Here is a 27,445-nt window from a genome sequence, read left to right as displayed (position 1 = left end):
AAATATGAACCAAACAGAATCTTTGATGGAGACCTTCTGTGCTGAACCAGGAATTCCCTCTAGTTTGAGATTCATAATTAATGGCTGTGTAACTGACACCCTAGGATGACTTCCTAGGATGGCCTGATCTCTCTCTCTCTCTCTCTCTCTCTCTGGATCTAATTTCTCAAGATTTTCCCTCTGAAGACAAACGTGTTCAGTGGTGATGATTATTAAAAACAAAGAGAATCTGGCTTCAGAGAGGGCACGTGAGTCCTGATCTCCAAGATGGTAAATATCTCTCAAGGCTTCAGAACATGGTTTTCCAATAATTAAATTTGGGGAAGTGATGAGAAATGGCGTTGAGGATGGCAGGGTTGGATAGATAAACTTTAACGGGGCCTCAGGCCTCAAGAAAGAAAAGCTTAACAAGATAGGAAAAAAGGTATCAAATGAGAACACTAGCAAATTTCATCACCAATTTAAAAGTGGTGAAGGTCCCTCACACAGGGGTGAGCTGTGTGTTGAAGCTTGCCACAAGCCCCAAACTGTGCTAAGCACCCCGTGGGACATTGAAGTACATAACAGAGAGCCATTGTCCTCAGGAGTTTACCATCTAGTTGGGGAGCAAAATGCAAAACACAGCAACAAATCAATGAGTGATGAAAGGTGCCATTATTTCAGAGAAGAGAGAGCTATCAGCATGAGTCGAGATAGCAATGTCAGATCAGGCTCTGATTAAGTGAGCACCAACTACAGTCTGGTAAGGGGTACTTTCTACCTCGTCCATAGCACCTGCATTTCACACTCTGTTGTAGAGAGAAGGTGTCTTCTAGCATCAGGTTCATTCAAGATGATTTTGTTGTATACCCAAAGGACGTAAAAAGGACAACTGTGTTATAAGGCTAAGGATATTCTGCTAAGCGGGATCAATATGGGCTCAAGTAGGGCATTAAGCTGTCAGATATGATGAATTCCTTTTCCACATTCTTGAAGATGATGAAGGAAAACAGAAAGTCGACTACACATCTGGAGTGGAGAATTGTCTTCAACATCCTTCCTGCCTCTTCTACAGGTGGGGCTTCTTACAGGTGTCCCCTAGAGGGGCACCTGGGTAGTTGAGTCAGTTAAGCATCTGACTCTTGGCTTTGGCTCAGGTCGTGATCTCAAGGTCGTGAGCTCAGGATTGTGAGATTAAATCCTGCATTGGGCTCCGTGCTGGTGTGGAGCCTGCTTGGGATTCTCTCTCTCCCTCTCCCTCTCTGAAAAGAAAAGAAGAGAGAGGAGAGGAGAGGAAAAAAAAATGCCCCTGGAAAGAGAAATGTATAAATGTTAGACCAGAAGAGTTATAGACTACAAAAAAAGGGTTGGGGTTTATGACATCTGGGAGAAAGCCAGAAAACCAGAAAAGAGGACAAAGTCTAGAGGAGTGCAAGTTCAAAGGACAGAAGAAGTAGGGAGGGAGGAGCAGGGGTAGCAGGAGGAATGCATAGGGAAGCACTGGCCCAAGATCTTGGTGAGGCCACAGTGACCCAGAGGTGGGAGCACCACCATAGGCTGGATTGTCACCTCTTTCCCTTCCCATCCCATCTTGACTCTGCATGATTTGGATATTCATCCCAGAAATATCAAGTGAAGAGCTGTCAGAACCTCTCTTGTTTATGGGAAGGGGCAGGGAGCAAAAGCAATGAAAACATAATACTCGAAATGTGTATTCAGTTAGGGTTAAGTATGCTACATGGAAGAACTCATTCAATCCTTGACAAAAGGAGGAGGCAACTCATTCTCTCTTCTGCCATCAATGGAAAAGAACAGAGACCACTTCGGCATGGAATCTGGGGGAAAAGGTCCACTCCTATAGGAACCCTATTCGCAGCTTCCTTTCTCCCTCCCCCCACCCCTTCCTTTCCTCCCTCCCTTCCTTCCTTCCTTTCTAGTCCCCTCACCTAAACATCCCCACCAATAAAGAAGAGCTGTAGAAACCCCATGAGCTAAACACCAGAAGCTTGGTACCAAATGGGACTCGGCAGTTCAAGCTGCCTGGGTCAGCGTACTGCTCTAGCTCATGAAAAAAAAGGAAACAACATATACCCCTGACCAGGCATACATACCTTGTAAAAGTTTCCTTTGTCTTCCTCAAGGGTATAAGGGTTGCTTGTGCAAATACACACACACACACACACACACACACACACACACACGGGTCGCCCTTATTAGATAGGATCATCCTATAGCCCCTGGAAGTTTTCTCCCACTAATGGGTCATCATCTCTAACATCTGTACCCACCCAGAGTGATCCTTCCGGCTACCTTGCGAATCATACCAAGCCCTTACCAACCCACTCAAAAGGAGTGTCCCAGTCCCCCCAACATCCAAGCTAACCCTGGGCCCTGTACAGTCACAAATGAGCCCAGTTCAGGCTCCTGACCACTGATCCAACATCAATTTTTTCCAAGCCCGAGGCATGCGATTATCTGCAAAGCTGACTTACAAGATAAAATCCCCAGGCCTCTCCCCAACCCCCCCTCCAACAAGCAGACATTGATTTTACACAGAATGTGCATGGCTTTGATGGTGTTATTGCAATCAACATGAAAAATACCACCACAGTGCTTATCCGGATGTCTCAGTTGTTTTGCCTCATAGCACAAGTGATTGTTTAAAGAGGCCTGACACTGTTGGAGTCTTTTGTTTTATGGATTTTGTAAAGCATTGCTCTTTGTCTCCTGGGCTGGCGGAGGAAGCAGCTCTTTTTTCAAGGCACTGGGCAGTGCTTTCAGGAAATAGGATCCAACCTGAAGGCTGATTTGGGGAGTCCTTTAAGCTCCCCCGTTTACATGATGATGGTCCCGCAGGAAAGGCTGCTCCTAACTGGTGTGTGCTTTTAACGGACGACTGGCCAGGTTACCCAGAACCTTTCTCCCTGCCTGTTTTCCATGGTGCTCTGCCTTTCTTATTCCATGCTGGTCCTAAGTAACTAAATGGGTTTGCTCCCTCTCTTTTAGCCCTTGCTTCCCTCACCCCCCCCACACACTCCCCACCCCCGCATCACAGCCAAGCAGTTATCTGACTCATCTGATCCCCAGCAAAAGGCACACACACCATTCACCTCCCCTGCCACACAGGCAGAATGCCAGAGACACAGATACCCCTCCTCTCTCCTCTCCCCTGCCTGTGACACACAGTTGATCCGGCCACCTCTCCCATCAGCACAGGGACACCCCCACCTCCCACACCCCCACCCCCGCCGCAAAAGGCTAGGCTCTTCACCATGTCTGTGTATCTACTTACTGTCCAATTTAGTGCTGTTTGAATTATATGGAGAATCGGGAGTGAGGGTCAGGATTCAACTGGATAATTATGAGACCACGTCTTGGGGAATGATCGCTGAATTCTGAAGCAGGTTATCGCAGCCCAGGCACTATTGACATGTGGGACCAGACAATCCTTTGTTTTAGGAGAATCTCCCATGTATTCATTGCAGGATGTTTAGCAGCATCAAAGATGTCTCAAATATTGCCACAGATCCCCTGGCGAGCAAGATCACCCCAGCTGAGATCCACTGCCCTAGGGCATCACAGGGGGAAGGAGGCTAATGCTAAAACAAGTTCATGAAGAGGTGGTAACCTGAGGTCAAAGTGAACCATAGAAGCTTTCCTGCAGGATTATTGCCCACGCTACCTCTAGTCTCTGTGGTGCTCCCCACCAGCCCTGCACCACGATTCCCATCCCCCTTCCCCATTGCCCCATCAAATCTCCCAGCTCTAAATTTGATCACCGAATTTATTGGACCACGTTTAGGCCCAGTTTGGGGTTCTCTCTTCATTACAGTGCAAACAGAGAGCAAAACTGAGCCATGCGCATACAACCTTAGAGGAAAGGATTTAAGCTTAGAGTGGGGGCAAGTGGGTTTGGGGCCCAGATCTGCTGTTGGGCCACTGGGCGCCGTCAGGTGACACCCCTGCTCTCCATGGGCAAGGTTTCCTTGTTTGACTTTCAGTAGGAGAGCAGAGAAGGAAGGAGGTGGGCCCAATTAAGGATCTTTACGCCCTTGTATGGATTTCCAGAGTTTAATAAAGCAATTGTAGGGGTCCCTGGGGGGCTTAGTCAGGTAAACGTCTGTCTTTGGCTCAGGTCATGATCCCAGGGTCCTGGAATGGAGTCCTGCATTGGGCTCCTTGCTCAGAAGGAGTCTGCTTCTCCCTTTCCCTCTACCACCTCCCTTCACTGATGCACATTCTCTCTCTCTCTCCCTCAAATAAATAAAATCGTTAAAAAATTTTTAGAAAATAAGGATTTTGTAGGCATCACCTTAGAAGAAGAGAGAAAATGAGCAGCTTCAACCTGCCGTTCAAATACTATGCCAAGAGGAGTTTTTCTCTTACCACTTCTAAATACTAAGCTTCCGGGTTAAATTTCTTCCACACCCCAAATAAAGTTTCAATATCAAATGTGTGTGTGTGTGTGTGTGTTGTCCTTAAAGAAAAAAAGAAAAAAAAATAAATAAACTCAATGACACGTTTTAAAGGACAATAAGGAGCCCGTGAGGGAGAGAGATTGGGCCAAAGTCTGAATACAGCAAGGGCACTGGGAATGTATCGTCAAGGGGCAAGGTGGGGGTCAGTGGACAGATTACTAAAAGGAAGAATCCGGAGTATGGGCTTCTGGCTAACCCAGCCTAATAGGATTTTCACTGAAAACAGGCCAGGGTGATCCGACATCACCTTGGTAGAGGATGAGGAACCTGGTCTCACCTCAGGAGTTATCAGATCTCAAGGGCGGGGGATTTGGTTAAATGGACTGAACAGATTTCTTGCTAAAACTAGGTTTTACAAGGAAATGTTCCGATGGGCCCAGGAGACTATTCAGCAGCCTGACTAAAGTCTGGTCAAGCAGAGAATCTTTGTCAGTGTGTATAATGTTACAAAAGTCTGAAAAATCTCTAGACCAGATAACATCAAGGAAACTTCAGGCTCCAGTGTTCTAGCAAAACCTTTAACACAGAGATAATTTTCTGTGCAAAAATATTTTAATGGCCCCTAGAAGCCAGACTGAACGAGGGCAAGGATTTGACCCTCTGGGGAAGAAAAAGTAGCTTATGCCTCTACCTTCCCAAATTCTCAGCTTGCCGCCCCCCTCCCCCACCACCCAAAGACAGATTAATGAGAGAAAAACATACACCTGCATTTCAGGTCAATTCCAAGTGACTTAGAGGCTTTCCTAAGAAAATGAGACCTGAAGAAACAGTTTAACTTCAGTGTTTCTATACTGTTGTTGTTATTATTGCTTTAAGATTTATTTCTTGGGGTGCCTGGGTGGCTCAGTGGGTTAAGCCTCTGCCTTTGGCTTAGGTCATGATCCCAGGATTCTGGGATTGAGTCCCACATTAGGCTTTCTGCAGGGAGCAGGGGGAGCCTGCTTCCCCCTCTCTCTCTGCCTGCCTCTCAGTCTACTTGTGATCTCTGTCTGTCAAATAAATAAAACAAATAAAATCTTTAAAAAAAACAAAAAGGATTTATTTCTTTATTTTAGAGAGAGAGAGAGAGAAAGCACAAGGAGAGGGGCAGAGGGAGAGAGCATCTCAAGCAGACTCCACACCGGGCCCAGAGCCCAACCTAGGGTTCGATCTCACGACTCTGAGATCATGACCTGAGCGGAAACCAAGAGTCAGAGGCTTAACCCACTGTACCACCCAGGTGCCCCTTTATATTGGCTTTGATGAAGAACGCAGACTTGTAGGGGAAAAAAAAAAAAACGTAAAGACAAAAAAGGGTATAAATTAGAGGAGTAACTCAGGGAAATTTTGCAAGTTGCCTTCCTTTGGATTCCTATTGGTGTCCATCTGCCTCCAGAGGTAAGGACTCTCTTTCCTCCCTCTCGGTGCGAGACCACCTCTCACATGAGGGTCTTATGACCTGCTTCAGGGAGAGGTCAGAAAGTCCCTCCTAGACCTGCCATTTCTCAGATTCCTTCAGCTTCAAATAGTTCATACGCCAATGTTCCCTATCTTGGGGTAGCAGGCCCACCAGAATCTCCTTCGCTTTATATATCCAACCCCCAGGGGAAAGGACCCAGGACCTAGAGTAAAGTACCATCAGAAGACCAGAATTTGCAGGCTGTGTGAGAAGGTGGAAGGAAAGGGGGAGGGGGAGGCTGGGGTTTCCCCCGACCTCTGCTCTCCATGACCTTGGCCTCCCCTGATTCAAGCTCTTGCATTTTTGCTCAGAAATAGTTTGCAGCCCAGATCTACTAATGCAGGCAACCAGTTCAGCTTCTGCGGTCTCTCGGAGCCTCTGAGGAGGACTGGAGCCCCCTGACTTATTTCTGAAGCCTGAGCCTTTGACAGCACACCAGCCCGCAGCCCAGCCTCGGCTCTGCAAAGTTTGCCTTGAGCCTCAGTCCTCCTGTTTTATTAATACCACACATAACAAGAAGGACCAGCCTGAGTGGCAGCTACAAAGACACTCGTCTCCTAAAATGTGATATTTGATCACAGAAGGATTTTGCGGTAGGATAGCTTATAATCCTAAATTTAAATCCTTCCTGACTTTCAGAGGTTTCCAGTATCAAAATCCTTTTAGGATTTTTCAAAGTGTGTAATCTGTTTAGAATTTAAAAAAAAAAAACAACTCTCCGGCCCATTCTTTCTCCAAAAATAGGCTTGCTACATTTTTAACTTCCTTTAAAAGAAATAGAGAAATGCCTTTTTAAAAAAATATATATATATATTTTTGTTGTTTATTTGACTTAAGGGGCAACCGTTTCTAAGACATCCAATGAAATATGCATCCTAAAACCCAGTGAAACTTCTTTCAGTAACTGCAAATAAACCCAGAAGAAACATTTATTTTAAAAGGGATTAAGAAGAGAGAGAAACAAGGAGGTACGTTAAGGAAAAGAAGCTAAAGCACACAAGAAAGAAATACCAAACTCTATTCCTCTCTCCTGGACACCTCAGGCAAGCAAAGGAGAGAGGAAACTGGCTGCTTATTATAATTTAAATTAGAGGGTGGAGAGTAAGTGAGTAAGTGTTCCCTGAATGGGAGGGAGGGCAGGGGGGAGTATGGAGAGCTGAAGGGAAGGGCAACCACGTGGAGATGAGAAGGGCTGGCCCGTGCCCAGCGATCAGGACAAACCTCACCCTGGGGGTAAACCTGGGACATCTTCAAGGATTGAATAAAGGTTGAAGTCAGAAAAGTGTCCCCAAAGACAGTCCACAGGTAAGATTTCCCCAGAATGGCTGAACCTCATGGACAAATTTTTCCATGTGATTTTCATTCCATTTTCCTCATCTGTTATAACATAAAATTTCATCAACTGTAAATGTCAGTTCTTCCCTTTATTACTTGCTAATGTCATAAAAATCTGAATTGTTTGCTTTGTTAAAGGGCTTGCTGGGCATTGACTTTTCCTTATTTGTACTTTACTACCCCAAATGTGTGGGGTTTATTTATTTTTTTTTAAAAAAATAACATCCCTTTTGAAATGGGATTTAAATAACAGAGCAAGGTTTGCCATTATCATAAATGTATAAAGTGCTTTGTGAGTAATAAAATGGATCATGGATTCAGGATAATTCAAACTGAAATGTTATGTTCAGTATCAAGATTAGATTACGTTAATGCAGTTCATTTTAAATAGTTTAAAGGCCATCAGATGCATGTGAAAAGGATCTGTATCATAACTTAGAATAAATAGACTGAGACATTTGTTTATAATGTCAGTGCTAAACAAATCTATTACTACATTTCTGCATGTAGCGTTATATTACCACTGCTATTAAATAAACAGAGCATGAAGATAAATTATAGCTTTAATTATAAACATTACCTTTGCGTACTTATTAATTTAAAATGGAACAATGTTCAATAACCTTAGGTTATTTATATCAGCTAACATTTTAATTAACTTTGTTGTATTTATGCGTCTTGGTAATTGTTGCTACCAGGCACATGGAGCTCCTTGAATAATGGAAGCAATCTAACCTATCCCAGTACATATTACCCATTAATGGGATGGTAACTTTGTAACTCCTGCCTGAGTCAGACTCTACTGCACAGGCTCCCTGGGTGAAGAGCCTAAGGCTTGAAAATTTGCCTTCCTCCATGGAAGCCACCAATGAGAGCACATGGAATTCCTGAATAAACTCTGGGTAAAGGTGGCAGAGGGACCAGGAATTATCCTGTGAATTATGAAAAAAAAAAAAAAAAATGGGCATCTTTCAAAAAGTTTGAGCTGGAAAACCATCATGGTAGATCATGTGGCCAGAGGCCATGTACAATCAATCAAATACACCCATCACAGGTTGGAAGCTGTCCTAAGACTCAGACAGGCAATACCTATCACAAATATTGATGTTTCCTTATTCAACTTAATTTTTCCTTTAAACCTCCATTGCAAGAGGTTGATGGGCAACCTTTTTTCAGTCTTTATTGGAGTTGTACTGAAATTCAGAAGGCAGAACAACAGGAAGGGAAGATTTCTGGACCCAAGCTTACCATGTTTTCTACTGGTAACCTCTTTGCTTTTCCATTAGTTCCTTGGAGTCTTGCTGCTACCCATTTCCATGCCATGATAAGTCTGGGAAAGCTGTTTACTGCCTGAGAACCCCTTCCTCCTGACTTAGATTATGGGAGTCTACGCTCTGAATCCTGGCCACCTCTTCAGGGCCCAAGCTTCCCTTGGGTCAAGCTTCTCAGTATATCCATAGGTCTCATCTCCTGTCCAAAGTCAAGGGAATGGTCGCTCCTTTCCTCCTGTGTCCCCATAGGTTCCTACCTTTTTGCTAATACATCCCTTCCTTTTGTCCCTTTCTTCATAGATTTTACTAGTCCATTAAACCTAAAGACCAAAAATATTCACAACACAAACATAGTTGTCACTGTTCCTGGGAACAGAGAGGGCTTAATTTTCATAGGCTACCTCAAATTCCAAGAAATTAGAAGGAAGAAGAGAGAATGGTTACATGGGTGGGGGATAAGAGTCTTGAAGATAGGGATCTCTCTGAAATTTGTCCCTATGTCTGTGTCCCTATCACATCCTTTCCTCTCCCAAACCAAGTAGCCAACAATCTATCCAACAGGCTTCTGGATAGGGAGAACATTCAGGGGAGGAACTCTTTCATCTTAACTAGCATATCTCTAGAATTCAGCAAACAGTCTCAGGCCTGTGAAAAATGCACAATACACATTTGTTGGAAAAAAACAAACAGATAAAAATAATGATCTCCACAACACATATCAGCCAACACTGGTGGTATAACATGATCTGAGCCAGGCACTGTCTCCACCTTCAAAAAATAGGAAGATCCACCCAGAAGGTCAGCAGATCCTGTCAACCTGTAACGGGTTCTCACTCTAGACCTGATACTGCAGTAATGTCAAGGGCTAAAACGGCCAAATTTCCATACCAAGATTATGAGGAGATCAAAACGGTAACTGTTTAAGAAAGGTACATAGAATCTTTAAATAAATATTCTTCCTTATCTACTTTTTTTAAAAACTATTTTCCCCCACTCTTATAAAAAATGTAGCTAAATTAGGGGAATATGTGCACACATGTGCACACACACACACTCCAGTTTTCATATTCACATTCCCACTCTCCTCATAGGCCAACTTTACACTCACTTCCGTCTAGAAGAGAAAATATCTGGATTCCATTTTCATCTAGCACTGACCATGTGGAAAGCCTTGAACATCTCCAGATCTCTAACCTGCTTATTCATCTGTGGAATCAGCTCAACAATTTCATCCTTGCCCACCTTATCAGAATGATCAGTGTACCCACGGACATGACAAATATGAAGACATCCAGGCGGAAATAATATCTCATCTGAACAAAAGGAGTTATTTTACAAATACATTATTTGGGAGGATTCCTAAGCAAAGCATGTTTTGCAACAGAGTCATGTATGGACTCAAAAGGACTTGATCATGGGGCACCTGGGTGGCCCAGTCAGTGAAGTGGCTGACTCTTGATTTCAGCTCAGGTCATGATCGCAGGAGTGTGGGATTAAGCCCTGCATCAGGCTCCGTGCGCAGCATGGGGTCTGCTTGGGATTCTCTCTCTCCCTCTGCACCTCCCCCTGCTCACTTGCTCTCTAATTAGTTAAGTAATTAAAATCCTTAAAACCATTTCATCACATTTTTAGTGATGTCAAGGAGCCAGATGTGTCCTGGGTATCCATTATTTGGTAGGGAGATAAGTCAAGTAGGTACTGGGGGATGGAATACAACACAGGAGTTTGAAATAAAGAACTCTAGTAATCGAGCAACACAGAGAGACTTCAGAATCCTAGTGTTGAGGAAAGCAAGTTAGAAGCAAAATCAGATTCACCCAACAATATCATGATGCAAATTTAAAAACAAAGGCACAGGAAACAACACTATTCTAGTTCAAGGATGCGTGCTATGCATGTATAAACAAATGGAAGGTGAACGGGAAGGATGTATATTTAAGACATTAGCACGGACATCTATAGAGAAAGGAATGTGGGACTAGAGATGCAAAATGTTGCAGAAAATAAGAAAAAGTACAGTAAAAATGAAACTATTTTTCAGATAGGACAGATGATAATATGCCACAAACTGAGGAATAAGAGTGAATGTGTACCTGTTGTACAAATAATTTTTCTCAAGAAGGAAAGAAAAGTGCTTGCATTCGTTTGCTCGGGCTGCCATAATAAAGTATCATAACTTAAATGGTTGAAACAACAGGAATTTCTTGTCTCGCAGTTCTGGAGGGCAGAAGTCTGATGTTAAAACATAGGCAGGGTTGGTTCTTTCTGAGGGCTGTGAGGAAGGGATCTATTCCAGGTCTCTCTCCTCAGCCCAAAGGTAGCCATCTTGATGTTCACACACTTTCTTCTACTATGCTTGTCTATCTCCAAATGTCACCTTTCAATAAGGACACCAGTCATATTGGATTAGAGCACACCCTAATGACCTACTTTTAACTTGATTACTTTTATTAAGACCCCATTTCCAAATAAGGCCACATTCTGAGGTAGTGGAGGTTAGGATATGAATTTGAGCTGGAAACACAATTCAACCCCTAATGGTGCTATATCTTGAACAACTTGGACAGGAGCAAATAGCATGATCTAAAAATTATTAGACATCTTAGACTATGGTTATGGAGATGATTAAACACTGAAGTGAAGATTAAAGGAAGAGTTAGAATAAATATCTCAAAGTATGCATATAAAACATGATACTTCTAAGTAGTTGTATTATTTTACAAATGCATGATTTTAAATATGCACATCTAATTAGACTAAGAACATGAGTACAATAAGGTATTGACTATTTCTAAATAATTCTAAAAGTTTGTAAATTTAAGCGAGCCATCCAACTATTTTAATCTTCTCACTAGAAAATTAAAGGATCGCCACGTTGTCAGCTTGCTTCATACTCAAACATACATGTAGGGGCTAAAGCTAAAAAATGCATGCTTACCCCCTTCCAGCTAGATTACTCAGGTGTCTTCTCTATGAAGGGCCTATTCACTAGCCTGTTAAGAATTAATCACTCTCTCTTCTGGATAACAATTTCTTCATTTATTCTATTGTTGTATGTTGCAATTATTTTTTTAAAGTATGTCTTCAGCATTAGAATGGAACTTTTTTTTGAGAGAGAGAGAGAGTGGGTGAGCACGTGGGGGTGGTGGGGCAGAGGGAGAGAGAGAGAGAATCTTACGCAGGCTCCACATTCAGCTCGGAGTCTGACATGAGGCTTGATCGCACAACCCTGAGATCATGACCTGACCTCGAAACCAAGAGTCAGTCGCTTAACCCACTGAATTAGCCAGCTTCCCCCAAGAGTGTGACTTTTTTAAGGGCGGGGACTGAGTTTCATTCACCCTGGATGCACACCTGGCTCATTTTTTTTTCTAGAAAATTAATAAATATCGTGGAACTCGACTCACCTATGATTGCCTTTGTTTCAAGTTTTTATTTTCCTTTTTTTAAATGGGCAATACATGTTTCTTACAGAAAATTTAAACAACACAGCTTTATTATTTTTTTTAATGTTGTCCAGAAAAAAAGTGTTCTAACGAAACGCTAACCATATAATGCAATGTCTGTCCCTCTCAATGGTATATTTTGTATAATAAATAGCTTTCTTCATTATCATGTTTCATGGCTCTACGCTGTCCCATTGAATAGATGTCATAATTTATAGCTTAAATGCCCAACACTAAGGGGTGTATACTTTCAAGTTTTCCATGCTAGAGGTCCAAGTAGAAATAAATAGAAACCAATAATAAAAGACTTTAACAGACCAATCCCAGTGGTCAAGTAGACCTAAAGTAAGTCATGATATAAGAGATTTGAACAGCGTAAGCATAAGGAAGATCAGATCTTGAGGGTAAACATTGAAATGTACACCCCAATAAGGGAGAATTTTTCTTTCAAGAGCACAATGAATCATTCATGACAACTGAAGATACACTGTTTCACAGAAGAAGCCATAATAGATTCTATAAAATAAAAAGATACAAATAACATTCTCAGATCTTTTCCTAATAAAACAAGAAATTAACAATAAAGTAAAAATAAGTCCTTGGCTCTGAAATTTAAAAACACCTCTCTTCCCATAGTCAGGTGAAAGGTGAAATATAAACCAAAATTTCTTTCTAAAAGAAAGTTACTGAACATATTACATGTCAGAATCTCTTGTGGGGTATCAGGAAAGGGGTGACCTGAGGAAATTTCAGTGCCTTAAATATTTATAACAATAAAGTGATTCCATAAAAAAATAATAAAATAAAAAAATTAAGGGATGCCATGAAAACAAAGTCCCATATCAAAAAAGCAGGAACAAAGCTAAATAAAAAGAAAACAGAAGAATAGAAATCATAAAGGTAAAAGCATAATTAAGATAAACCCCTGAAACGCAGTGAAATCAATACATAAATCCAAGTATTGTTTCCTTTCAAAAAAAAAAAAAAAATCAACAGGCAAACTACTCAACAATCTAATCAGAACAAAGCAGCCCAGGGGACACAGAGGGATCGGGGGAGGAGATGGAGAGGACACAAATATATAAAATAAGAAATGACAAGTGGGAAATAATGAGCTAGTCCTGGGCATGTGACTCTCACATACTTGGGCAGATCCAGGTGGAGATGTCTGGGAAACAGTGGCCAAGGGGGTCTATAGCTCAATAGAGAGGTCCAGGCTGGAAAGAGTGAGTCACCAGCCGACAGAAGCAAGTAAGAGCCCCCACTTGAGTGGGGACACTAGTGGCTAGCTGTTTCCTGTTCCATCTTAGGTCCAGTCCCTGCCTCTCCTTGCTGGTTGTAGTGTGTTCCCAGGTGTCATGGCTTCTGAAGGAGATGGGGGCCGGAGGGGGGGGGGTTGGAGGGGTGGGGCTCGGGGGTGCAGAGAAGGGAAAGCCAAGGTATTTGCTGTCTTCACTTCTTCCTTCCTTCCTTCCTACCTTCCTTCCTTCCTTTCTTTTTTTTTGTTAGATTTAGATGAAGATAAGTAGATATTACTTATTTACTTGAGAGAAAGGGAAAGAGAGTGAGAAGAGAGAGAGAGAAGCAGGCTAAGTGGGGGGAACCCAACATGGGTCTTGGTTGCAGGACCTTGAGATCATAACCTGAGCCGAAGGCAGATGCTTATCCTGATGGAGCCACCAGGTGCCCTGTTGCCTTTACTTGTATTAATAACTTCTTGGGCATGGATTGCCTCTCCATCCGTGGCTCCAGCTCCCAGGTGGGCAGCCTCTGCAGTGGCTCCCATGTCCATGAGCAACCTTGGCTTTTTCGGCTCAGGTACAGCCCCCAGTTCCCATTACTCCTCCTGCCCTAGCAGTGGTGCAGGGGTTCTATATCATTGCTATTCTGAGTTGCCTCATCTTCCTCCCTGTGGCTTCACAGCTCTCCTAGACCTGATGAATGTCCTCGACAGAACTCTATTTTTTGAGTGGACCTCTAGTTTCAGCTTCTCACTGCTCACCAGGAAGGGAGGAATTAATGCAAATTGGGGAGCCCCTACATCCAAGATTTAGACAGAAGACAAGGATCTCTAGAAGGACATGGGGAAGGAGCCATCAACAAGGCAGGAAGAAAAAGAGGAAACTCCATTCTGTCGTTCTGTGGTTCTTCCTCCGTCCCCCATAACGAATTTATATTTTAATTTGTGTCTCCAGGAAATGTAATGTTGAGGGCTGAAGTAGCACATGGCGTTGGAAATTGGGGATGGGAGGGGGGGGAATGCCTCTCAAACTCCGGAAACGCTCAGGTCTGCCAGCACCCAAGGCACAAGCTAGCTGTCTCTTGGAAAAGGGACCTCAGCCAAGATATATTTTATTCAGTGGCTGGGCCGGGCTGTGTTTATAATCTTAATAACACCCCAGCCTAATCAAGTCAGCCCTACTACCTTAGCTATCATTTAATTGCCCGTGGTTTATATTTTGCATATTCAGTGCCTGTGTGATTGAAAAGGTAACGATTGAGCCACTTAAGAAAAAAAAAAGAAGACAAATATTAACATGCATTGCATGAGAAACTCAGATTAAATGGGGTAATTTTACATTTCATCAGATTTCCTTTTTCCAAACTACTGAGTAAAGCTGGGGCATACACACAGGGGGAAAAATTCTTTCTAGCCAGAGCTTAACTGTGCTTTTTTCCCCCTTCTTCTTCTTCTTCTTCTTCCCATCAATAGATCTGCATAGCAGTTCTTCTGAAATCATCTAACTAAATGTGCCTCATTAACCTATATTTATCCATGTTGAGTGCCTGGTGATCCCTGATGTTTCTGGAATTGATTATCTCCCTCCAGGTGATTTTCAAAGAACCCAGATCTTGGGAGGGTTTAATGGCTCTGTTGACATTTTCAAAAGATTTTAAATTTCAGTCCCCCTTCCCTGACCACTAGTCCTTGTCCATTTTACTTGTTCCTGTGAGTTTCCAATCATTTTCTCTTTGGCCCCAAGCAGAAACCCTGACCTGACAGGCTCTCTGACTTCCTCAGAGCTGGCCCAGAACTTTCTGCAGCCCACCAGGGTGGTACGGTGGTGGTCTCAATGACAGATGATACTTCCCCTGCAGTCAGGAAGTGGTAAAAAGTAATTGTGCTTTACGGAACCATGCCACGTGGTCACAGAAGGATGAGAGGGGCCGTTAAAGGCAGAGCCCAGGGGCCCCCACTGGATCTGTTCACATCTGCCCCAGCTTCCTGGGCAGTGCGGACAGCTGGTTAGAAGATGGATGCTCCCTGAGGGCAGGGGTGCCTTCTGCTTCTGTGCTTCCAGACCCTGGTCCATAAAGAGGGCTCAAAAATTATTCCTTCAGTGACCGAATTTGTGAACGTTGAGCAGCATGAATTTAACATATTTAGAACAGCAAACCCAGATACAAACTTCCAAATCTGAAGAGATCTCGAGATTATCTGGGTTCCTGCTTTCCCTTCAGAGGCAAATGCAGCATCAAAGCCAGGCTCTGGAATCAGATAAGCACTCCACATATAAAAAGTAGGGCTCTGAGAGATCACACTCCTCTAAGACTCAGTTTCCCCATCTGGGAAGTGGAGATAACAATGGTAGGTACAGGTGCGTGGGGGATGGGTGAAATAGATGAAGGGGATTAACAGGGATTAACAGTGCACTTTTCATGATACATAGAACTAAGAAATCTCTGTATCATACACCTGTAACTAATACAATACTGTATGTTAATTATACTTGAATTAAAAACAATAATGGTAGGTACATTATAGGGTTATGGTAAGAGTTAGAAGATATAATACTTGCAATATACTTAGAAGAGTGGCCAGCCCTCAGAATATGTTAACTACTATTACCTAGGTCAGGGAATTTGGTTTAGTTTAGTTTCGATTAAATAAAAGTGCTCCATATCACTCGGCATCAGGGAAATACAAATTAAAACCACAATGAGATATCACCTCACACCAGTCAGAATGGCTAAAATCAACAAGTCAGGAAATGACAGATGCTGGTGAGGATGTGGAGAAAGGGGAGCCCTCCTACACTGTTGGTGGGAATGCAAGCTGGTGCAACCACTCTGGAAAACAGCATGGAGGTTCCTCAAAATGTTGAAAATAGAACTACCCTATGACCCAGCAATTGCACTAATGGGTATTTACCCCAAAGATACAAACGTAGTGATCTGAAGGGGCACGTGCACCCGAATGTTTATAGCAGCAATGTCCACAATAGCCAAACTATGGAAAGAAACTAGAAGTCCATCAACAGATGAATGGATAAAGAAGAGGTGATATATATACACAATGGAATACTATGCAGCCATTAAAAGAAATGAAATCTTGCCATTTGCAACGACCTGGATGGAACTAGAGCGTATAATGCTTAGTGAAATAAGTCAATCTGAGAAAGACAACTATCATATGATCTCCCTGATATGAAGAAGTGGAGAGGCAACATGGGGAGGTTAAGGGGGTAGGAGAAGAATAAATGAAACAATATGGGATTGGGAGGGAGACAAACCATAAGTGACTCTTAATCTCACACAAAAAACTGAGGGTTGCTGGGGGAAGGTGGGTTGGGAGAAGAGGGGTGGGGTCACGGACATTGGGGAGGGTATGTGCTATGGTGAGTGCTGTGAAGTGTGTAAACCTGGTGATTCACAGATCTGTACCCCTGGGGATAAAAATATATTATATGTTTATAAAAAATAAAAATTTAAAAAATAATAATAAAAATTTTTTTAAAAAACAGAAAAACAACAACAAAAAAAATGGAACTTTTTCCCCCCAGAAAAAGTCTTGATCAAGACTTCATGAATATAAAACAGATTAAAGCAGAATTATCCTGGTAGACACTGGGGCAGGTGGAAGGGCCTTCTTGTCTGTGTCTTCTTGTCCCAGGAAATAGCATCTCCAGAAAACCCAAGACCTCCAGAGAAACAGAAATTTCTGGAGCAAACTCTGATGCTATATTTACCCGGATCATTCCTCATTCCACAGACAATGACACTGAAGCCCAGAGACGGGAAGTAACTAACTTAGGGTCACACAGCAAGTATCTGATGCCATTTTCTTGGATGTTCTTCTCTCCTTTCCTATTGACTGCAGGATCTTAGATTGGTAGGGTCCTTGAGAATAAAATAACCCAGTCCTCTCCTTTTGTAATATCTCTTGGTGATGGTGAACTGCCTTTTTTAGATGTCTCCATCAGCATAAGGAATTTTAATGCTGGAGAATTCTGGTCAAAATTTGCCTGCCTGCAACATCCACTTACATGCAGTTATTATTGTGAGTAGAGTATACCCAATAACCTCCTGAGATACATAAAGACAAGTGAATACTATTCACTTGGCGTTGCGGACACATCCGGGTCCTCTGGCTCATGACATGTGCCCCATGATGGTAGAGCAGGGGAGGAAGACGGATCCCCAGCGCATCTTCATGAAAGAGCCCCAGGCCCCAAAGACCGCCACCATCCTGTGCCACTACCTGCCAGAGGAGAGCGATCAACACTGGGGGGCTAGCTGAACCCATCCTCACTGCCTGAGCTGGGGCCATCTTCCTGACTGTGCCTCTCACATTCTCTCTCCATGTGAATAATAAACTATTCAACCTTTCAACACGTCTTTGTAGTCATGAAAATAAATCAGAAGGTCAGGGTCAAGTCTCCCTTCCCTATCCCCATGACTATGCTGCACAATAGGGGGAAAAATGCACCTGCCTATCTCACCACAAATTGCCTACACTTCTCTCTGTGACCGTGATGGGGGGTTGGATGAGATGGATAATGGATAATGGAGTAACTTTTCCACATAGCCTGACCACTGGGCATTGTGCCAAGTCAGGAACCTAAAAGAAGTGATGAACAGCAGGAGCCCAATCCACTTCCATACCATCAGAAGGGCAGTGCCCGGCCCACAAATTCTCCCAAAGCAAGCAGTGGGGCATCTCTCTTCTCCCTCATGGATATAAGGGTTGTTGCCATTCCTGAGCCCGTGAGTATGCAGGGGTTAGAACAGCATGGACTAGTCACCCCTTTCTCAGTGTTTACCACACTGTGGCCACCTCTCCAGAAACAGCACCAGCACCCAGCTCCCGCTGAACCTGTCTAGAAGACCATAGTATAATTAAATAACTTCCCTGCTCTCTGAGTCTTGGCGATCCTTCAGCGATCTCATGAAATCTAACCTCATCCAGGAGGTGAGATCCTCTTCTGCATTAATCAGAGAAGAGAGGAGGAGAGGGAAGGGAAGGAAGAGGAGGGGAGGCCATCTAATGGGCATTCAAACTGCTCCTTGTCGCAAGGTACAATAACGCGTCAATTGAGTAAAAAAAAAAGTTGTGCCATATCCAAGGATAAAATATGACCAAGACAAAATTTCTGCCTTTAAGGAGGCAAGTTAGAAAGAGAAGCAGAACAATAATTTGTTCCCAAATAAGGGATTTAAAACGAGACAAGAGCGCTCAGAGAACCAAGGAAGTCGAACCTGATTGCCCTGCCTTTGAAGAGAGGTGAATGATGGGACATCGCAATCATATCTTATTGGCTCAGTGGTGATCACAGAGTGGGAACTTCATCAGTAATTGTTCATTATTTATCCTACTCTCTTGATTTTTTTTAGAAGATTTTATTTGTTTATTTGTCAGACACAGAGAGAGGGACAGCACAAATAGGGGAAGCGGCAGGCAGAGGGAGAAGCAGACTCCCTGCTGAGCAAGGAGCCCATTACAGGACTTGATCCCAGGACTTGATCCCAGGACCCTGGGATCATGACCTGAGCAGAAGGCAGACACTTAATCAACTGGGCCACCCAAGGCGTCCCTATTCTGCTATCTTAAAAGTAATTCTGAAATCTGCTAGGTGATACCTTCCCCTTAATGAGGCTTCCTTTTCAAAAATTTAAAGGGCTATTCTTTTATGTTTATCCCTCCCAATAATGTTTAATATCAACTTGAATTTCCCCTCCCCACAAAGATACCCACAAAAAGATCTTACTGGCATTTTCATCGAAATTGCATGCAATGTATGCATTGATGTGGCGGAAATAGAAACATATCGATTCTTCTCATTGTAAAGTTAGGTATGCTATTCCATTTAGATCCAGATCTTTCCTAAGCTATAAAGTTGCTATGCTATGAAATTTTACAGTTTTTCTGTAGAGCTTTTGCATTTTGTGACAGTGGTTTTAAAAAAAAATCCTTTAATAAAATTTATAAAAAATGGATATTCAAGAATACTTTTCTCAGCTTGAATTGTTTTTCTTTTCCACCCACAAAACAATACAAAATTATTGGCACCCACACACATATACACTTAAAACTCTAGTGACATTCTCTACACAGAACTACATTAGATTGAGTTTAAATTGTTGAAAAATCAAGACAATTTCAAAAAGTAGTACAGGGATTCTTTTTTTCCTTCTAAAACAGCGGACCAACAGTACAGCAATTTAGATAAAATTATTTTCTGTGGTTGTCAAAAGTTTCATGAAGACCGCATTTCAACCAAAATAATTTATTACATCTATTTTTAGTGTTTATATTCTTATTAATGTGGATTATTGTTGTTATTTTAGCTCATTGCTTCTGAAATTTAGGAACGTGCTCTTTCTATACAAGTCTGATACTCTTATCGAACTCTGTTATTCGTCTTTGCAGTTTTTCATTTGATTTATTTTTGAGACTGTATATGGAGACAATCATGTCCTATAAAAATGATGACTGTATTCTTTCCAATATTTTATCTCTCATTTTCTAGTTCATGCCTTGTTTTATTGGTGAAGACCCCAAAATGTTAAATAATAGTGGTGATTGTCAACATCTTCATCTTACTCTCTATTTTATTGGTGTAATCTAGTGTTTTATTGTTGAATTTGTCATTCATTATTTATTTCCAATAACTATCATTACATTTTCAGGTTAAAATGGTAGATTAAAAGCTTCCTATGACTTGAATATATCTATATTACTCAGTTGCTTTAAAAGAATGATGTGTAGACCTTTAAGACCCCAGGTTTTCTACAGGGGACTTAAGTTATGGTGTTTCCCTGGACTTGCTAAGGTGAAGGAAATAACAAATGCCCTTTATCAAACCTTTAAAAATAAAAGGTTAAAGTGCAAAAGGGTTTTTTTCAAATGATCCTTACTTGATTCAGAAAGTGAAAGTATATAGAATTAGCCAATTGCTAAGGCTTCCAAAGAGGAAAAAGATTGTGTATAAGCAAATGATCCTGATTCTCTGAACCATATTTTCACCGTTGAAAATGAGGACTATTACTATCCTTTGTGATTGTTTTAAGATTGAGACATATGATATCTGGTATAATTCTTTTTTTTTTTAAGATTTTATTTATTTATTTGACAGAGAGAAATCACAAGTAGACGGAGAGGCAGGCAGAGAGAGAAGGAAGCAGGCTCCCCGCTGAGCAGAGAGCCCGATGCGGGACTCGATCCCAGGACCCTGAGATCATGACCCAAGCCGAAGGCAGCGGCTTAACCCACTGAGCCACCCAGGCGCCCCATAATTCTTGACACATACCAAGCACTCAATACATCTGAGTTTTTTCACTTCCTTTAGCCAAACTCCAAATACATAATAATCACTTTATGGATATATAGAGAAGAAAATGGAATTTGTCATTCAATACATTTATCCTTTTCCTGGATAATATTTGACTATTCACCATCCATTTTTTCTTCTACAAGAGACTCAGCTTCTAGCACTTTCTTTTTGAAACAGCTGTTACATTCCAAGCACTGTGCTACGCAATTTTACATGTGTTCTTCAATTGAACTACCACAGTAGATTTTGGATTCTACAATTAGAAAGGTCTACACAGTTCTTTTTGTACATTTTTCAGCACTGCCCCATTTGCATTAAGAACTCAAGAATGTCTTTTGGATGGTAATCATCACATGGAAGTCTCAGAGAATCTCAGTGTGGGAAGGGATAATGAAAAAAAAAAAAACTGGAGAGAAGGGGAATTGCCTTCCCTATTTATCATGATCCATGTGGATGTTAACAAATAGGGTTTTTTTTTTTTTTTCATTCAAAAAGCATTTATTAAATACCTGTCATTTATTACATACCTGGGAATGTCTAGCGCTGGGCATGCACCATAGTCACGAATGGCAAGGTTGCCCCTCTGCATTTACTGTTTCTGATACCTGAAAGTCCCTTCTCTCAGACACCTGCATGGCTCCCTCTTGGGCCTCCATTAGATCTCCACCCCAGACTACAGTGTCAAAGAGATTTTCCCCATTAGCTTGCCTAACGGCCTAGATGTTTTAGTCTGGTCCTAGTCATTGGTCTAAATTTTCCTTACACACTACTGATACATATTAAACCTATGGACGACCAGTGTCATTATCCATAGGAAGGACTTACCTAGTCCGTTTCAGTCCTCCACTCTGAGTTGGGGCAGGGGTGGGGGGGCAGAAGTAAAGTTAATGCATATCCCTGTGACCTTGAGTCAGGCCTGCCCATGGCCACTTCGACATCTTCATTCTTTCACCTAGCCCACTAGGCTTTCCTCCAAGCCAACTAGTGGCCGCAAATAGGATCAGAACAAGTTCTCCTCTCTTCCAGGTCATTAAATATGTGGAACGGGGTAGAACAATGGCGGAATCCTGGGTTAATCCACACTCCTCAGAGGCAGATTTTTCAATGGAAAGATGAAATCACCGACTTTAAATACCATCTATTTGCCAAAGAGTCCCAAATCTACATTAAAAGCTTGGTCTCCCATGTAGATTCCAGATTTGATGACCAAGCTCTCTATTTGATATTTCCACTTGGATATGCAGGAGACATCTCAGACTTAGCATGTTCACAAACCTCCCACCTTCTCCTTCTCAGTAAAAGGTACTCCTGCCATTTTCCCAGGCCAAAAAACAAGAAGTCACCCTTGAGCCCTATCCTTTCCTAATCGAATTCAATCCATTAGTAAGACCGGGGAGATTCTGCCCACAATGTGTATCACAAATTCAACTCATCTACCACCACTCTAGCCCCAAATTGGCATCTTCCTTCTTTTGGAAGAGCACCCTCCTCATATCTCTTCCTTTAGCCCCACTCCAATCCATTCTCAACAGAGCTCCCAGTGTGATTAAAACAAAACAGGACAAGAAAACAAACAAAAACCATATGGTTATGTCACTTCCTTGACTCAAATCCTTCAATGGTTTCCCATTTGCAAGTAGATGAAAATCCAAATCTTTACCTTGGCTTCACAGCCCAACCTCACCTGAAATCTGCCTCCTTCCCTGCCCTCATCTCTTTTTTCCACTTCCCCATTTGTCATTGTTCGTTTTGGTTTTGTTTTTGTTGTTGTTGTTGTTGTGGGTTTTGGTTTTTTTATTTGTTTGTTTGTTTTTTGAGAGAGGGAGGGGAAAAGGGAAGGGGAGGGAATCTTCAGCAGGCCCCACACCGATCATGGAGCCTGAAACGGGGCTCCATCTCACAACTCTGAGATCATGACCTGAGCCCAAATCAGGAGTCAGACGCTAACCAATTGAACTATGCAGGACCCCCTCCCTTCTCCACTTGGTTCTTTATCCTGCACCCTCCTTGATTTCCATGCTATTCCTCAAGTCCACTGTACTCATTCCCTACTTCTGGCCCTTGTACCACTTGGGCCCACTATGTAGATTTCCTCCTGTTTTCCACTGGGATGGTTCTTCTTACCCCTCAGATCTCAGCTTAAAAGTGATTTTTTTGGAGGCACCTGGGTGGCTCAGTTGGTTAAGCAGCTGACTCTTGGTTCCAGCACAGTGTCCTGGGATTGAGCCCAACAGGGAGAACCCCATTCAGCCAGAAGCCTGTTATCTCCTTTTTCTGTCCCTCTCCCTGCTCACATGTGCTCTCTCTCTCTAAAATAAAAAATAAAATCTTTTTAAACAAGTGATTTTTTTTTCTTCCAGACTTTCCTTGACCACTCAGTATCTAATTCATTGCTCTCCATCTCATTCTCTACTTGAATCCCTTCAGAGGAGATGGCTTATTGATAAATAATTATTCATTTATATAGTGACTATCCCCTCCAGTTAGAATGGAAGATATTTGGGGACAAGGATCTTGTCTGACTTGTTTGGTGTTGTATTCCAGATCCTAGAAGAGTGCCTGGTATATAATAGGTTCTTAATAAATACCAGAAGATGATCAAACAGCCCTCAGCCTTCAGGTCTCCAACTTGTCCAAAAGGGCAACACAAGAAACCAGGTTAAGGGATGTTAAGATACACCATTGTACTGCATTCCCTTGAACTATGAGTATAATAATCGTATTTTTAAAAAAGAGGAAGAAAGAAATGAAATTAGTTCTGCATTACTTGTTAGCTCCTGGATCATTGCATTCTTTACTCAATGCTCACAAACTATCTGGCTAATAATATATTTTTTCCTTTATTGGTTTTCTTAAATTACAAAAGCAGTGCATGCTCCTTAAAAGAAATTCTAAGAACACAGAAATGTATACAGAAAAAGAGGCAATATCTATCCTCTACTCCCATCTCACTTGCCAGATGTAACCTCTGTTACTACTTGATGTATGTCTTTCTTTTCTCTATGCATATATACATATAGAGAGATATACATATGTAGCTTTAAGACAAACATAGGATGTGTGTGTATGTATATGTATTTTCTAATTTACTATATGGTAGACGTTTTTCTATGCCCATACAGGTTGATCCACTCTATATTTAATGGTTACATAGAATTCCATTGTATTCATTACTTTTTCAAAATATGCTTAATTATTTTATGAGCAAAGAAATAAAAATGTGGGATTGTAGATAAACAAGAATGGCAAGATATTGACAATTATTACAGCCTGGTGATAGCACATGGAGCTTATAATACTATTCTTTCTACCTTTGATGTAGAATTTTAAAAGAAATACTTAACAGACTTCTTTCTAATGGTGAATTGCTGAATACTTTTCTCTGAGACTATAAACAAAATATGGATACTCAGTATCACTTCTCCTGAACATGATAATGAGGGTTCTGGGCAGTATAAGTTGGCAAGAAAATAAAAGGGATATGAGATAAAAAGGAAAAAATAAAAGTCATTATTTACAGTTGATATAACTTCATATAAAGAAAGTCCAAAAGAACCCACAAAGTCTTAAAATCAATTAGTGAATCTAGCAAGGTCTCTGTTCACAAGGTTGACACACAACTCAATCATGTTACTATCTACCAGCAACAAGGAAAAAGAGTTTTTAAAAATCTACTGAAAACATCAAGTACTTCGGGATAAATCTAATGAAATATGTAAGACTTCGTTGGTGACAACTACATGATATGGAGAGAAATTAAAGATAATCTGAAACAATTACTTAACAAAACTTTGGTGTTCTATGCCACACACTCTGGCCGGCTGAGGATACAGTGTGAAGTAAAAAGAAACACAATCCTCGTATTCTTGAACTTGCAGGCTGGTGGGGTAACCAATACCCATTAGGTAACCATGAAAATTAATGTCATATTGCAAATGTGGGAAGGGTTCCAGAGAAAGGTACACAGCTTTTTGAGAGCTTTAGAGATTGGATTTGAGCTGATCAAAAAAACCAGGGAAGCAGTCTCAAACAGCATTCCAAATAAAAAGGAGAGCATCATCAAAGACTTTGTGCAAAAAGTATGAACCCTAATTAAATCAGCCATTCTTGGCACTGATGGTTATTGAGGTTATGGGGTAGACTTTTGGATAAAGAGGCTGCAAGGTTTCCCTTCTCTTGGGTGGTATGCTACTCTCTGGACTCTGTGGGGAGATGACGTGGCTTCCCTCGGCCGATGGGATTATATCAAATGTTGATTCAAGTAGATACTTAAAGATATCATACCCTGGGACCTTCTCTCTCTCGTGGCACTTTGAATCTTGGGAATGCCACGTGATCGAGTTCAGGCTAACCCACTGGAGGGTAAGAGACACAGGGAACAGAGATTGGCTCTCCCAGCTGACCATCCAGCTGCAAGCCCAAACCCTGCCAGACACCAGGGAGCCAAAAGCAGATCTGCCAAGTCGGCCAAGACCCAAAGCCCACGTGGTCAACTCAGAATCATGAGCTGAATAAAATGGCTATTGTTTTCCACCCCCACCTTTTGGAGTAGGTGTTAGGCAGCAAAAGCTAACCAATACAGGGTGACTGCAGTTTTCTTACAAATGTGATTTAAGAAATGACTTTGCATTTGCATCTTGCTGCGCCGGGCACATATCAAGGTCCTCGGGATGGGTACTTTTACTGTTACCAAGACAAATTAGGAAGTTACCCAAATGAGGAAACTGAGTTACAGCTAAATGAAACTTCAATACCAACCTTATGGTTGGAGAAAGAGATATTTGGGATTAGTGGCCAGGACTTCAAATCCCAATGCAGCAGTCATCCAAATCCATCATTGTCTTATCTCACTAGTGGAGAAAAGCGACACATTTTTCAAAGCCAAAAATCAAAGAAGTTCAGAACCAGTTCACTGGCTTACAACCCATCTATATTAAAACAAAACAAAAAACAAAAACAAAAAAAACCAAAACCTTGTGCCTTTTAATCCTGACAACAAACCTGAGTTTCTCAGGCTTTAAAGAAGGGCAATCCAACAATAAAGACTACTGGGAGGACTGACCCCAGTTTCAACAGAAAAAGATTGCTGTCCCCTGGGAAGGAAATATAGCAGACAAGCATTTTCCCTGACCCGGTTGGTCCAACAGTAGCCACAAATCATGAAGGGTTAAACAAAGATTATAAAGTCTCCTCAGAAGAGAGTGGTAAAGTTTATTATTTTTTTTAATCCAGTCTAGAGAATTACAAAAATATTATTTTCCTGGAACTTGGAAGGAGAGTTCAGCAGACAATATGAATTTCAGGAAAATATTTTTGCCATTAATTATGTCATAAGCAAAAGAGTAAAATAAACTGTTTATTATCACATATAAAATGCTTTTGATCAGTCAACTGAAAAACTAATTTCATTTTCTCATTACCCTGCCTCAGGCATCCGTTAACGTCAATTTTTATTATAGCAAAAGCAAGGAAATTAAAATGATCAGTTATGGTGCAGAGAGAAACATTTGCTTCACAATTTTTAAAAGTAAAAATAATAAAGTACTCAACCTCTTTATCATTCATAATAATCACAACTCATCTGGCAAGGGAGGAATTTGGCTCCAGGGGGACCATGCCACCATAACCCTCTCCTGGAGTCCCTGGGAACCGATAGGGTTGGTCAGCACTGAGAGATGCTAGCGGCCCTGTTCAGGTACCTAGTGGAGATTGGATTGAATTTCCATTCCAAGTGGCTCAACGTTCCACAGATGGAACAGGGTAGGAGGGAGCTCTGTGGCCACCCAGAGGAGCTAAAGAAGGAAGCTTGGTGGACGATTAGGGGAGCCTGAGCTTGGTCTCCATCTTTTGGCCCAGGAGCCAATGTTGTGGAAAGAGAAGTGATTTTATGGAGACGTGTTTTCTCAACGTGCTCCTGCCTTTTGCAAACTTCTTGATTGTGGGCGCCATTCACGGACCAAGGGTCCTGACTCAACACAGCATTATAAAAACATTAACGACCTATATATGTGAAAGTGAAAGCACTTTGTAAAGCAGTTATCAAGGTCCATTTTATAGTGGTTTTTAAGACAACCATGCCCCGGCTCAGGTGACCCTGGGACTTGGTTGTGTCCACTGGGGGAACCCTGGCTATGAACGGACCTCTTGTTTTCTGGCTAGAGGAAGAGGAAGTGATTCAGGGGTAGAGGGTGATGGGAAGAAGGGAAAGAAGTCTTGGTAACAGAGTGATGACAGAGCGTCTGACCCCTTGTCAGCCTGAATGGTCTGACGGAGGGCCCCATGGAAAGAGAAATAGGAAGAAACTAAATGAGCCATGACTCCATGATTCTTGGGTGAACGTCCCGACCCGGAGCCTAGAAGACAAGGTTGTTGAGGGGCCGTGTTCTCTCTGACCTGCTTCTCCACACTCACAGAGCAACACTGGCAGTGTCAGAGGTTACACTTTAGGAAGCAGAGGTGGTGACGTAATTCTTCACAAGATGGCAGAGGCAGAAGGAAGTAGGAGACCTACTCACCTAACCCTCCCTGCCCTCTGCCTCCTCCCTTCAATCCTGGGAATCCCCAAAGAAGCTCCGGCAGCATTCCTTCCCTGTGTCTGTTGGGGCTGGTTAAGAGAGAAGAATCTTAGCCAAAGGCAAGCACACTGTCCCCTCTGGTTTCCCCATGGGACCCATGAAGAAGCCACTGTCCTCTGAGATTTGCATAGACATCCCCATTCCCCAAGTTGTCCCGGCAGAGATGAATCTTGAGGCTGGACTCTTTCAGCAGCTCTGTAGGCCGGGGAGAGACAAAACAAGCCCGCAGAAGACCCTGCCCTCAAAGGTAAGTCAGTCTGCTGGGGAGTCAAAAGTCAGACACAAAGTGACCTCAAGGGCAAATCACAAACAACCTAGAACTGGTCCAGTTAGGAGGGAGGGGCCAGGTGGAGTGGAGGAGGCTGTCT

The sequence above is a fragment of the Neovison vison genome, chromosome 7 (genome assembly GCF_020171115.1).
Source record: "Neovison vison isolate M4711 chromosome 7, ASM_NN_V1, whole genome shotgun sequence".
Taxonomy (NCBI): domain Eukaryota; kingdom Metazoa; phylum Chordata; class Mammalia; order Carnivora; family Mustelidae; genus Neogale; species Neogale vison.
Note: the sequence above shows the minus strand (reverse complement) of the source record.